The sequence below is a fragment of the Suricata suricatta genome, chromosome 1 (genome assembly GCF_006229205.1).
Source record: "Suricata suricatta isolate VVHF042 chromosome 1, meerkat_22Aug2017_6uvM2_HiC, whole genome shotgun sequence".
Classification (NCBI taxonomy): domain Eukaryota; kingdom Metazoa; phylum Chordata; class Mammalia; order Carnivora; family Herpestidae; genus Suricata; species Suricata suricatta.
Genome location: NC_043700.1, coordinates 52,212,417 through 52,226,775, shown reverse-complemented (window position 1 = coordinate 52,226,775; position 14,359 = coordinate 52,212,417). Strand labels below are relative to the sequence as shown.

Sequence of the window (14,359 nt, the reverse complement as noted above, 5' to 3'; positions counted from 1 at the left end):
CTTTTTGAGACTTTTTTATCTTAAGTATCTGTCAAATTTATAATAAATTTATGGAATTTACCATAAATGGATGTGGAATTATGTCAAATGCTCTTTCTGCATCAATAGAGATGATAATATGATTTTTATCCTTTATTTTGTTAATGTGGTATAAAATATTGATTGATTTGCAAATGTTGATCCATCTCTGCATCCTAGAATAAATTCCACATGATCATGGCTTATGATCTTTCTACTGTATTGTTTAATTCAGTTTGTGAATTATTTTGTTGAGGATCAAGGAGGATTTAATGGAGATGCTTCTAGACCTATTAATTTTTCTATTTTATTAACTATAAAAGTCATACATGATTTTTAAAAAAAAATTCAGACAATACAGGGGCACCTGGGTGGCTCCATTGGTTAAGCATCTGACTTTGGCTCAGGTCATGATCTCGCAGTGGTCTGTAGGTTCGAGCCCTGCGTTGGGTTCTGTGCTGGCAGCTCAGAGCCTGGAGCCTGCTTTGGACTCTGTGTCTCACTCTCTCTCTACCTCTCCTCCACTCAACTCTGTCTCTCTGCCTCTCAAAAATAAACATTAAAAAACAATTTTTTAAATTCTGACCATACAGAAGTAAAAAGTAATGGCCTCCCCTTTATGCACCTGAGGATGCTAATATTTATTTTCCTCTTTATAATTACCCTGTAGCCAATATAAACATTATATTTTAGAAAGTCTGTGAAGTCAAACCATTTTCCCAATAGTAACACATTATTTTTTTCACTGGGTTGAAGTTTGCACTGGTGGCACAAAAGCAATGGTAGGTAAAACTGCTGGTGCCTTAGCATGAAATAAGGCCATATCATCTAACTCTATGAGTTGTCACTGTGTTCTTTAATATCGTGCACTCAGAGGAACAACAAAAGACCTGTTTTACTTAAGAATGCTCTTGAAAAATCAGTAAAAACTATTACTTTCATAAAATTTGAACCCTCAATATATTCTCAAGCCTGAGTATATATGTTTTTAATATTTGGTGAAACAAAATAGGGCACACAGCACGTTACTGATACTGAAGTATGTCTAGAGAATAAGCACTGTGACATTATCTGTGTTATCAGCTTAACTAGCCTCTCTTTTCAATGAATGCCCTTTTATTTGAAAGAATGACTGACAGACTATGGTTAAGATTCAGATTAAGTTTTGGCAGATATTTATTTTTATTTTCATTTCTTTGTTTCTTTGTTTATTTCTATTTATTTTCTAAAGATTTTATTTATTTCTTAAAGTGTTTTCTTATTTTTTTTAATTTTTTAAAGTTTATTTATTTATTTTGAGAAAGAGAAAGAGTGAGTGCATGCAAGTGGGGTGGGGACAGAGAGAGAGAGAGAGAGAGAGAGAGAATCCCAAGCAGTCTGTGCACCACCAGTGCAGAGCCTGATGCAGGGCTTAAACTCAAAAGCCACAAGATCACACCTGACCCAAAGTAGGATACCTAACTGACTAAGCCACCCATGTGCCCCAAAAGATTTTTATTTTTAAGTAATCTGTACACTCAATATAGGGCTCAAACTCACAACCCAAAGATCAAGAGTCACGTGCTCCTGACTGAGCCAGGCAGATGCCCTGGTAGATATGTATTTCAAAAATGAAACAAGCTGCTTACTTGAAGGAATGTTGCCAATCATAATATTTAACCTTTAAAGTGAAATTTGGAGGTGCCTGGGTGGCTCAGTCGGTTGAGCGTCTGGCTTCGGCTCAGGTCATGATCTCAGGGTTCGTGGGTTTGAGCCCCGCCTCGGGCTATGTGCTGACAGCTAGCTCAGAGCCTGGAGCCTGTCTTCAGATTCTGTGTCTCCCTCTCTCTCTGACCCTCCACTGCTCATGCTGTCTCTCTCTCTCTCTCTCTCTCTCTCTCTCAAAAATAAATAAAACATTAAAAAAATTTTTAAGTGAAACTTGAATGTTGAAAAATTTGTATTTCCCACTATGATCTTGATAGCTTCCCAATACTTAAAGATATGATGAGATTAGTTGTTTTATTAATTAATGTTATTAAAATATAACTCAATTAGGGGCACCTGGGTGGTTCAGTTGATGGAGCATCCAACTTCAGCTCCGGTCATCATCTCACAGTTTGTGAGTTCGAGCCCTGCATCGGGCTCTGTGCTGTTAGTGTGAAGAGCATGCTCACTGTCCCTTCTCTCCCTTCCCTTCCCCTGCTCATTTCCCTTCTCTCTCTCAAAAATAAATAAACATTTAAAATATATATATATAACTCAATTAACTATGATTTTCCAAATAATATATGCCTCAAGTTTTGAAATCATGTATGAGTAAGAGATCCATTCAAAGTGCAGATTGGAGTAATGGATTTTAATGAAACAGAAGCACATAGTTCATTGATATGGTTTCAGATATCACATTGGAAGTAACCTTTAAGAAATAAGCACTTGTCCAGTTGTTGTGTAGTACCGGAGAACAGCTACAGTTGACTGAAAAGCCTATTTTAATACTCCTCCCTTTTCCAACTACACATCTGTTTGAAGACAAATTTTCTTCATATATTTTACGTAAACAACATATCATAATGCATTGATTGCAGAAGAAGATATGAGAATCCAGCTGTCTTCTATCAAATCAGACATTAAGAAAATTTGCAGGGCGCTTGGGTGGCTCAGTTGGTTGAGTGTCCAACTTCAGCTCAGGTTATGATCTCACTCAAGGTTTCAAGCCCCACATCAGGCTCTGTGCTGACAGCTCAGAGCCTGGAGCCTGCTTCAGATTCTGTGTCTCCCTCTTCCTCTGCCCCTCCTCTGCTCACACTCTGTCTCTCTCTCTCTCTCAAAATAAATAAATGTTAAAATTTAAAAAAAAAGAAAATTTGCAAAAGTGTCAAAACAACACTTCTCTAATTTTTTGGAAAATATAATTATTTTTCATAAAGAATATTGTTAGCATGAAGTAAATAATATATTTTTAATTTCTACATTTTAATTCCCAATATGTTTAATATCAGTAGAATTAACAACATGAACATAACCTCTTTGGGGGACTCAATAATTTTAAGACTGTAAAGAGGTCCAGAACCAAACACTGATTTAGAAGAATATTTAATGAAATGTGAAAATAGTAGAAATTCAATGTTAAAGGGTAAAAATCAGAATATATAAATTGATATACAGTGATTCCAATTAAATAAAAATATGTGTATGCACATAGGAAAGGAAGAGGATGACATACAACAAAAAACAATAATAATGTAGGTAAGTCAAGTTTTCTTCTATTTTCATGGATTTTCTAAGTTTTCCACAAGAAAAAATTTGGACTTTATAATCAGGAAGAATAAGATTTCAATGCCAACCACAGATTATACATTTGCATTATAATAATGGTAGCCACCAGAAGAACATTATATTTTTTTTTATTAGTTATGTATAAGGATTTAATATGTCTGACTATAAGACAATGAGGTTTTTAAATAAAGAAATTCCACAAAACCATGAATGTGTTTCTTCCTAGTAGTTCTCTTAGGAGGCTATATGCTTATTCAAATGATGTTATTTTGGAACCTTTATTGAAGAATTCTGTGTGGAGGGAGTCAGCCACAGAGGAAATTAGTCTTCTATCTTCATAAAGATACGGCATTCTCTCTACCTCCCTCCTCTGCCAACTCAGGCTAACAGTGGGCGTGGTGGTTGATGTTGACCAGAGAGGTGTTGAGAGCAATAAAGCAAGGCTGCAAAGCAGCATGTAGAGGGGGTCCCTGGGAGAGTCCCCTCAGTCTCCACTAAAAGCAAGTCTATCCGTGTAACGCGCAGTCCTGCAGTGGTATAGGTTTACTTGGCTGTACTCTGTGAAGGTGACTTAAAAGAAAGTGAGGAATTAATTGTACTTTCCTTTTTTATTATCCCTATCCTGTACATAGTGCAATATGCAGCACAAAACAGAGGCTCAATGAATTGATATTAATTGGGGCGTCTGTGACGTTCTACATAGTTCTGGCTGGGGCCTGGATTGTTAATAATGACTTGTTACTGAGCTTGTTTAGACTAATGGATCATTGAGGTTTTCTAAATAGCCTAAAACTTTTTTTCTGCCTTCCCCCCACCCCCATAGTTTTATTTAATTTCTAGTTAGCCAACATATAGTGTAATAGTATTTTCATGAGTAGAATTTAGTGATTCATCTCTTACTTATAACATCCAATGCTCAATACAAGTGCCCTCCTTAATGCCCATCACCCATTTAGCTCATCCCACATCTACTTCCCTCCATCAACCCTCAGTTTATTTTCTGTTGTAAGGAGTTCTTATGGTCTGTTTCCCTGTCTCTTTTCTTTCCTCCTTCCCAGATGGTCATCTGTCTTGTTTCTTAAATTCCACATATGAGTGAAATCATATCTAATTTGTCTTTCTCTGCCTAACTTATTTCTCTTAGCATAAAACACTCTAGCTCCATCCATGTCATCACAAATGGCAAGATTTCATTCCTCTTGATGGCTGAGTAATATTCCATTGTGTGTGTGTGTACACCACATCTTCTTTAACCATTCATCCATCAGTGGACATTTGGGCGCTCTCCATAGTTTAGCTATTGTAGATAATGCTGCTATAAACATCAGAGTACATGTCCCCCTTGCAATCTATATTGTATCCTGTGGGTAAATATCGAGTAGTACAATTGCTGGACTGGAGGGGAACCCTATTTTTAACTCTTTCAGGAATCTCCATACTGTTTCCCAGGGTGGCTATACCAGTTTGCATTCCCACCAACAGTGCAAGAGGGTTCCCCTCTCTTCACATCCTTGCCAACACTCATTGTTTCTTGTGTTGTTAGGTTTAGCCACTCTGCCAAGTGTGAAGTGGTATCTCATCATTAAATAGCCTAAAACTTGCTTTCCTGTCACGATGACTAATAGGTTGACAGCTACTCGGTATGCCTAGGGTTTTTCTAGTTTGAGCACTAAAACCCATGCGTCCCAGAACCCTCAGACCCTGGCAACACAGGATGGTTGGTCACTCTATTCTCCAGTGACCCAACTTTCTAATTATGCAACTTCTCTTCATTTTAATTGGACCTGGCTTCTCTAGCCAAGTGTATACACCCAAGACCAACAAAAGCATGCTAGAGGCATCTGTGGGGCCCAGCCTTCTGACCTGCTGCTGTCTTTGTCCTGCAGATGGACAGGCCAGAGCAAAGAGACTAACTGCACAGAGACAGGACACCAAACTTACAACATGGTTCTACTTTTCCTGGGGAAGCCTTGGGTTCTGGCTTACCCATCCTTTCCTTTTAAAGAATTACTGCTTTTTGGGTTATCACTTCTGTTTGCCCTACTAACAGAAAGACAAACTAAAGAGGCTGAAATGAACCTCCTAAGAACAGGATTTCATGCCCAGATTTGACATGCTGGAAAAGTTGTGTATCCCCAGAAAAGGAACCGTAGCCTTATTAATGTGGCAAAAATGAAGGCTTATTTCTATTTGTATTTATTTTTGCATACAGAGAGGAATGACGATGTCATCCATGTCCTAGACACATCTTAATTTGTGGAGTTTTTCTTATTTAGCTCTCTTAATTGGATGAAAGTATGCTGCTGCTGATTTATGGATCACCAGTCATGCCAGGCTTCATTTTAAATGTGCACAGCTGCTCTGAAATAGTTTAACTTGGCAGATAGTATTAAACCATTGGATTGTGTCATTTATTTGTATATGCAGACAATAGCCTCCTTGTGCAGGTTGTTCAAAAATCCTTGCAGGCATGGTTTGGACTGGGCATTTAGGGAGTCTTATGGAGTGATTTATCCCTCTGGAAGGTTTTCAAGGTTTCCAGAATGAAGAATGAGATACCGTTTTATGCCATTGATAAGTTCCCAAGGGAATCACAGAGACAGCCGAAAGTGGAGAGGTTACAGAGTGAGAGGTCTCAAGCTTACATCTGGGAACTCCAATTTCAGCGGTCATTCAGGCAATGTCGGACATGTTCCTGCTGACAACAGTCTCACTTTCATTATGACATGTCACAGGGAAGCAGAAAAGAGGGGGGCCTGATCTAATACAAGTGACTGCAACATAAATAACTTGAAAAGCTCTGTTGACAATAGAAAATCTGGCATTCATAGTGGTTAACAATTCTATCTTCAAATTCAAAGGGCCCTGAGATTTGTCACTGTTGTCCTTTGTAGTCAAGGATGACACTGTTGACACTGTGGTTATCCCTGGATGCAAGTGTGACTGAAAATACCCAAGTGTGACAAATGATAAGGCCTTTCTGCAGAGTGTGTGGAGAACCTTTTTTTGGTTTGTGTCTGTTGGCTTTTCTTGTCACAGAATCAGCGTCTCTGTCTGCGGCAGTCCTGGCTGCTCTGGCTATAGCCTCTTGGCTCCAATCTTCCACAAATGTCTCCTTTGCTTGAACATCTTTCCCTTGGGGCCTGTGGTGATTATACCTCCTGCCTGATCTGCTTACTGTCTCCCATGCCAAAGCTAGCCAGGCAGGCTAGTGCAAGGCCTCTTTCCTTTACTGTGACTTGTGAGAAAATCACATTGAGGTGGACTGTGTTCCTCATTAGCTTTTGTATGTTTGTTTATGTATTTTGAGAGAGAGAGAAAGAGAGAGAAAAAATAAGAGCGGAGAGGGGCAGAGAGAGAGGGAGAATCCCAAGCAGGCTTTGTACCGTCAGCACAGAACCCAAAGGGGGACTTCATCTCACAAACTGTGGGATCATGACCTGAGCTGAAATCAAGAGTTGGACACGTCACCAACCAAGTCACCCAGGTGCCCCCTCATTAGCTTTTATTGGTGATTTCATTTTGCCATTTGGAAATTGAATGTTTTCAACTAGAAAGATCGTAGAGGTTGAAATAACTTTTTCCTCCTTTCTCAGCGTTGCCTGTCTTAGGAAAAAGGAGAGGAAATGCTTTTGGCTAAGATACGCGTCTCTTGTAGGTAGACTAAGTGGACACTTACATAGTTTGTTGCCTTAAAAAATGGTTCCTCAACAGCCTGTTCTCAAAATCTTTTTTTTTTTTTTTTGAGGCTACAAACTCCTAAAAGGTCGTCCTTGAAGCCTAATGACAGGTGTCCACAGGCCACTGGAAATAGCTCACGGCCCAACCCCCACCTTACTGGCTGCTCAGACAACCTGGCTTTGGGCAGCCGTGGTAATTAGGTCGGGTCAGGGTACAACACCGATGATCTCATGCTGATAGCAAGCAAGTCGACTGCTCATTACTTTACCTCTTTGGCAAATAAAAATTGTTTTACAAGTGGATTCAGGATGGGGGTTAGAATGGATATAAAAAGGTTTCTTTATGATGTTTTAGTCTTAAAATCTCCTACAGGAGGAAATGAAAATTGTCTTGGATGAGGAAACAAAAAAAAAAATTTTTAGCAATTTAACCACAGAGTGAATTACTTGATCGGATCTTCTTTGACAAGAGTCTTAACTGAGAGTAGCTTTGTGCATAAGAAAGTTATGATGAGGATAGTTGGTAAGAGGATGAGAGCTGAGCCCCAGCCTGGGTCACTGGGCTTCCCCAGGAGGGAAAGACTTGACCCACAGCATCCCTGGGCAGCAGAGGGATACTGGGTGTCCAAGCAAGAACATCTTCTCAGGAGAGAGAAGGGGCCTGAAATGAGGAGGACGGTGGTACTGAAAATTTACTTTGCCTATTTCACAATTTGGCCTCTCTTTGGTTCGTTTGAGGTCATCCAATATAGTGCCATCTGACACAATTTTTGAAGTCGTTTCCTTAATAAATGTCTCTGACAGCTTTAATCTCTTAGTCTTTTATGGACACTAAAAGTGAGGTACAGATTCCCCCAGAATCCAGTACCTGTAGTCATAGTCTCTTATCTTCCTTTTATCCTATTTTGTTTTTAGAGTAACTAAGAGGAATGGGATTGAAAATAAGCAAGCATCTAGTATAAAGGAAGTTTTGTTATTCCCATTTGATGGATGAAGAAACTGAAGTTCAGTTATTGGACCAGGATCATATAAGAGCTAAGTAGCAAATCTGGGATCCAAATTGAGACCCATCTACCAGGGGTGAGCAAGTCCATAAGTGAGCTCAGTTCACAGTAAACAGAAGTTTACTCCTCCAATTCTGTCTTAGAACTGTAGAGTTTTTCACTAAAGTTCTGGCCAAGAACCTCATCAAGAAGACAGCAGGTTCTCTTGATGTTTGAGAAACTACCAATTGAAAAATGAACCTCAACTATATCCCTGATGGCTTGTTACAGTAGCGTTGCTACAACGGCCAATTTAAAATGCCATCATTGGTCCCTTGGTCATTTTGAAGGTACCATGCAAAATCTGCCATTTAAGACCAATATCTAAATTATTTTAACTAGCAAGCCTTATTTGGTTTGGTGAGTGAGAGTAAGTTCTTCACCTCTCTTACGCATTTTGTACAAGAGGTCAGAAGGAAATAAAATCGACTCTCGAACAACACAGGTTTCAATTGTACATATCCACTTACATGTGAATTTTTTTCCAAGAAATATATTTAGAAAAAATTTCAGAGATTTTTGATAGTTTGAAAAACTCACAAATTACATAGCCTAGAAATATCAAAATAGGGAATCTCCACACTGTTCTCCAGAACTCCCCTATGACCCAGCAATAGCACTGCTAGGGATTTACCCAAAGGATAAAGAAGTGCTGAGGCATAGGAGCACATGTACCCCAATGTTCATAGCGGCACTTTCTACAATAGCCAAATCATGGAAAGAGCCTAAATGTCCATCACCTGATGAGTGGATCAAGAAGATCCGGTATATATATACAATGGAGTACTACATGGCAATGAGAAAGAATGACATATGGCCATTTGTAGGAAAGTGGATGGACCTTGAGGGTGTCATGCTAAGCGAAATAAGTCAGGCAGAGAAGGATAGATACCATATGTTTGCATTCATAGGTGAGACCTGGCAGGGGACCATGGGGAGAGGAAGGGGGAAAGAGAGCGGGGAAGAGTGAGGGACATAGATCAAGGGAGACTACTGAATACTGAAGATGAACCATGGACTGAAAGGGGAGGGAGAAGGAGGGAGGGGGTGATGGTCATGGTGGGGGGCACCTGTGGGGAGAAGCACTGGGTGTTATATGGAAACCAATTTGACAATAAACTATTATTTAAAAAAAAGAAAGAAATATCAAAATAATTAATAAAAAGTAAGATATATCATGAATGAATACAATTTATGTAGCTACAAGTCTCTTTTAACATTTGCTACCATAAAATATACACCAATCAATTAAAATTTATCAAAACTTATGCACACAAGCATAGACCTTACATGGTACCGTTTGAAGTCTAGAGAAATGTAAACAAACATAAAGATGTAGTATCAAATCCTAACTGCATAAAATTGACTATAGTACATATTGTATTTATTATTATAATAATTTTGTAGCCACCCGCTATTGCTATTGCTGTGAGCTCAAGTGTTGCAAGAATCCACTATAAACACTGTGTGATGCTAATCATCTTCACATGAGCAGTTCGTTGCTCCAGTAAATTGCATATTGCAGGAAAATGTGATCCCTTGAGACTCATGAGTGTTTTTCATCGTGTTTAGTGCAATTCCGTAAACCTTGAATCACACCGTGGGGCTCCTACAAAGTGCCACTAGCGATGCTGGAGGGGCTCCCAAGAAACAGAGAAAAGGCATTATTACGTCACAAGGAGAAGTGGAATTGCTTGATATGTACGGTAGACCGAGGTCTGCAGATGTGGTCACCTGTCATTTCAAGATAAATGAATCTAGTGTAAGGATTATTGTAAAAGAAGAAAAGGAAATTCATGAAGCCATCACTGCAGCTATGCCAGCAGGTACAAAACCCTTGTACTCTTTGCAAAATATCTTTTTATCTCATACTGAAAATGCAACTTTTGGGGCGCCTAGGTGGCTCAGTCAGTGGAGCGTCTGCCTCTTAATTTCAGCTCAGGTCATGATCTCACAGCTGGTGAGATGGAGCCCCACATCGGGCTCAGCTTTTATGTGGGGATAGGGTTGCTATAAAGTAAGGCACATCCTAGACTGGAGTATAATTTGAGAAAAAATGAAATCATTATATGACAACTTAAAGCAAAAGGAAGGTGAAGAATCTAAACCTAAAGAATTTTATGCCAGAAAAGGATGGTTTGATAATTTTAGAAAGAGGTTTGACTTAAAAATTGTCAAGGTAACAGGTGACACATCTTCTGCTGATCAAGAGGCAGCAGACGAGTTTCTAGACTCCATTAAAAATATCACAGGGTAGAAAGAATACCTGCCTGAATGGGTTTCTAACACACGGTGTACTATTCTGGGGGGAAATGCAACAAAAGACATTTATTAATTAGGAATGGAAGCAAGCACAAGGACTCAAGGCTTTAAAGCAGGAAGGGATAGGCAAACTACTGTTTTATGCCAATGTTGGATTTCTAATCCAGACTGCCATATCTATTAAGCTGCTAGGCCCTGAGTCTTGAAGGAAAAGGTAAACACCAGCTGCCTGGTTTTTTTTTTTTTGGTTGTACAAGAAGGCCTGGACAATGAGAACCATTTCTCTGGATTGGGTTCCTCGACACTTTGTCCGTAACTTCAGGAAGTACCCTGCCAGTAAGGGGGTTGCCTTTTAAAGTTCTTTTGATAATGGAAATGCTCCTGGCCACCCAAAGCCCCATGAGTTCAACACGGAAGCTGTTGAACTGGTCTACTTACCCTCAAACATAATGTCCCTAATTCAGCCTCCAGATCAGGGAGTTAGAGAACCTTTAAGGTTCATTACACATGACACTCTGTGGAAAGGATTGTCAATGCAACGGAAGAGAACCCCGACAGAGAGAACATCTGGAAAGTCGGGGAGGATTACACCACTGAAGATGCCGTCATTGTTACAGGAAAAATCATGAAACTCATCAAGCCCGAAACAATAAATTCCTGCCGAAGTAAACTCTGTCCACATGTTGTGCATGACTTCACAGGATTTATGACAGAGTCGATCAAAGAAATCATGAAAAAGATTGTGGATATAACAAAAAAGCCCGGGTGTGAAGGCTTTCAAAGTATGGGTCTTGGAGAAATTCAAAAGCTAACAGACACCACACCAGAGGATTAGCAGAAGACAACCTGATGGAGATGGGCGCTTCTGAACCAGTCCCAGATGAGGAGGAAGATGTAGAGGAAGCAGTCAGCAAGCAAACTGACAGCAGACAGTCTGGCAGAGCGTTCTGATGATTCAACACTGATTTTGACCTTTTACAATATGGACCTTTCTATGATACAGGTGCTCACACAGAAACTACAGCAAATGGTGGAGGAAGGATTGGTACCATATAAAGACATTTTTAGAGAAATGAAAAGGCAAAAAAGCCAGACAGAAATTATGATGTATTTCTGTAAAGTTACACTGAGTGTGCCTGCCCCTCCTGCCTCCCCTCTACCTTCTCCATGTCTTCTGCCTCTGCCGCCCCCAGGACAGCAAGGCCAACCCCTACTCCCCCTCCACCTTCTCCTCCTCCCTCTCCTCTCCCCTTCAGTGTGAAAACAATGAGACTGAAGACCTTTATGATGATTCATTTTCACTTACCGAATAGTAAATAATCATCATGCCATACAGTGAATAGACTCATCTGTGGCATATGTGTATGAGTGAATTTGTGTGAAAATCTAGTAACTATACAGCAAGAACTGCATGAGACATTTTAATGTCATCAATGTCACCTAAGTATTCATCATGTAGAACGGTGTGTGCAAGACTTGTATGGAAGTTGATAGCCTCTCCTTTCACAGGCATAAGGTGAGTGATATTTACTATAAAATTGATAATATGCTAGTTTTCTTAGTTTTATAACTATGCTTTCTAAGATTACATTACCATACAATATGCTCCTTTCTTTCATAATTAGAGAAACTGCATATCAGCCTATCATTGCAGGTGTTTTTTTTAAATGTAACAAAATTGCTGTAACTATATTATGAATATAGACTCTGATACTGTATGCCATAAAAATCTTATAGCAGTTTATTGATTAGCATATAAGTGAGACTACAGTGAAGCAATTGTATCAATTATACCGGGGTACCTGAATCATATTGCTACTTCATCATTATCAATATATGAATTCTTATGCCTGTAAATGTGCATTTCTTTTTCATGTTTTCTTTTTAGTTTTGATGTCTAGTGTTAATAATATGTTTATTATTGTAAGAATAAAGACATTATTTTTGTAAGAATACAGCATATACATGAAACACACAAAAATAAGTGTTATCCATCTGTTTATGTTATTGGTAAGGCTTCTGGTCAACAATAAGGTGTTAGAGTAGTTAAATTTTGGGGAAGTCCAAAGTTATATGTGGATTCCCAGAGATAACTCGTGCAAGATCCTAATAGGTTTGGATTGATAGACATCCAAGAAGTTACTGATTATAAGGACTGACATCCCTCTAAAATTAATATTTGTTCAATAAGTTTATCCCTATGGTTTCCTTCCTTTATCATTGGATTTCTAAATGTCAGGGATTCCTAAAGGATACAAAAATACAGATGCGAAGGGTTACATACAGCCTGATGTTCACAGCAGCATTATCAACAATAGACAAATGATGGAAAGAGCCCAAACGTCCACTGACTGAAGTATGCATAAAGAATATGTGGTACACACACACACACACACACACACACACACACACGGGAGTATTACTCGGCAATCAAAAAGAATAAAATCTCACCATTTGCAATGATGTGGATGGAGCTAGAATGTATTATGCTAGGTGAAATAAGTCAGTCAGAAAAAGATAAATACCATATTATTTCACTTATATGTGAAATTTAAGAAACAAAACAGATGAACATATGGGAAGGGGAAAAAAAAGAAGAGAGAGAAACAAACCACAAGAGACTTTTAATGATAGAGAACAAACTGAGGGTTGGTGGAAGGAGATGGGTGGGAGATGGGCTGGATGGGTGATGGGTGGTAAGGAGGGCACTTGTTGTGATGAGCACTGGGTGTTGTATATAAGGGACGAACCACTGAATCCTACTCCTGAAACCAATATTTGCACTTTATGTTAATAAAATTTAAATTAAAAAAAAGTAAATGTTGGGAGTTCCTATCTTCATGACCTGAGACATGATGGGTTTACAGAGCTTCTAGTTTACAAAGCTCTCTTTCTCATGAATTGTTTCATGAAGCCTCAGGGATGCCCAGGGAGACCGTCAAACTCTAGTTATCGTTCCTCTTCTATCAGGTGAGGACACTGAGACCAGAATGTCCATACGTGCCTGAAGGTATCAGAACTAGTAAACAAGAGAGCTGGATTAGCACCCAGACCTCTAGGTTCTTAGCAGCGCCCCACAATGCTCCACTGTCTACTTACACGGTGTTTATTAGGGATCACACACTTACATAAAGCAATTCGTGAGCAGCAGTGTTCATTTGCAGATGAGGTCTCTGACTGTGGGGAGGATGGCCCTGATGCAACTCCTGCCTTAGCTTGAGATCAGCCCTAAAGATTGAAATCATGGCTGAACATGTGGCTGGGGTATAAGAGGAAGGATGCCAAGGATGGAAGTTAGGCCAACTGGAATTTGAACATTGCTGGTGGCACTCAGTGTTATGAAGCATTTTCAAAATAACTCTAAACTATTTCTAAAGCGATAACATCTTTGCATTCAATTGTCAGAAAATATTTGAGACAAGCCATCCCTCATTATGTTTATGCACATATGCCTAAGACCCATAAACACGAGTAAGTTAGACTAAATTCTTCATAAAATAGAATTGATTCAATTGTTTGTAATGGCTTTTCTTCTGGACTGCTTTGTCACATGTATGTGGTTTAATCATAACTGTCACTTTTCAATGATTTTGAGCGTCCAAAAGATAGAAGACTGCACCTTACTTAGGAAATGTGGTTCACATTACACTCCACACTCAGTAAAAATTGGACTTGTGTATTAGTTAGGATTCAATTGCCAGAAAATCCAAAATAATGGTGGTTAATGAAAAGAAATGTTTATTTTTCTCTCCTGCAAAGAGGTCAGGTGATAGTCTGTTCACATGGTATAATGGCTTCATGGTATCAGGGGCTCATGTTCCACCTATCTTGTTATTCCTTTATGTATGGGTTTTATTTCCAAATTCAGTTCATGGCCCAATATGGCTGCTAGAACTCCACCGATTACATCTGCAATCCAGACACTAGGAAGGCAAGGGGAACAAGAAGAAGGGAATGCTCTCCTTTCTACTTCTAATTAGATCTCCTTGGCTAGAACCCAGTGAGATGGTCACATCTGGCTGGAAGGCAGGCTGAGAAAGGTATTATTTTATTTAGCCATAATGTTTTCAGCTGAAAAAAAATTGTATTATTTTTACA

General features: G+C 39.1%; 1 long non-coding RNA gene across 1 annotated transcript; it reads left to right on the top strand.

Moving 5' to 3' along the window:
- The first annotated feature begins 9,574 nt into the window (after positions 1 to 9,574).
- Positions 9,575 to 11,618, top strand: LOC115291163. The gene is made up of 2 exons (XR_003908388.1): positions 9,575 to 9,825; positions 10,726 to 11,618. It is a non-coding gene; the product is annotated as an uncharacterized LOC115291163 (long non-coding RNA).
- The last annotated feature ends 2,741 nt before the right edge of the window (positions 11,619 to 14,359 follow it).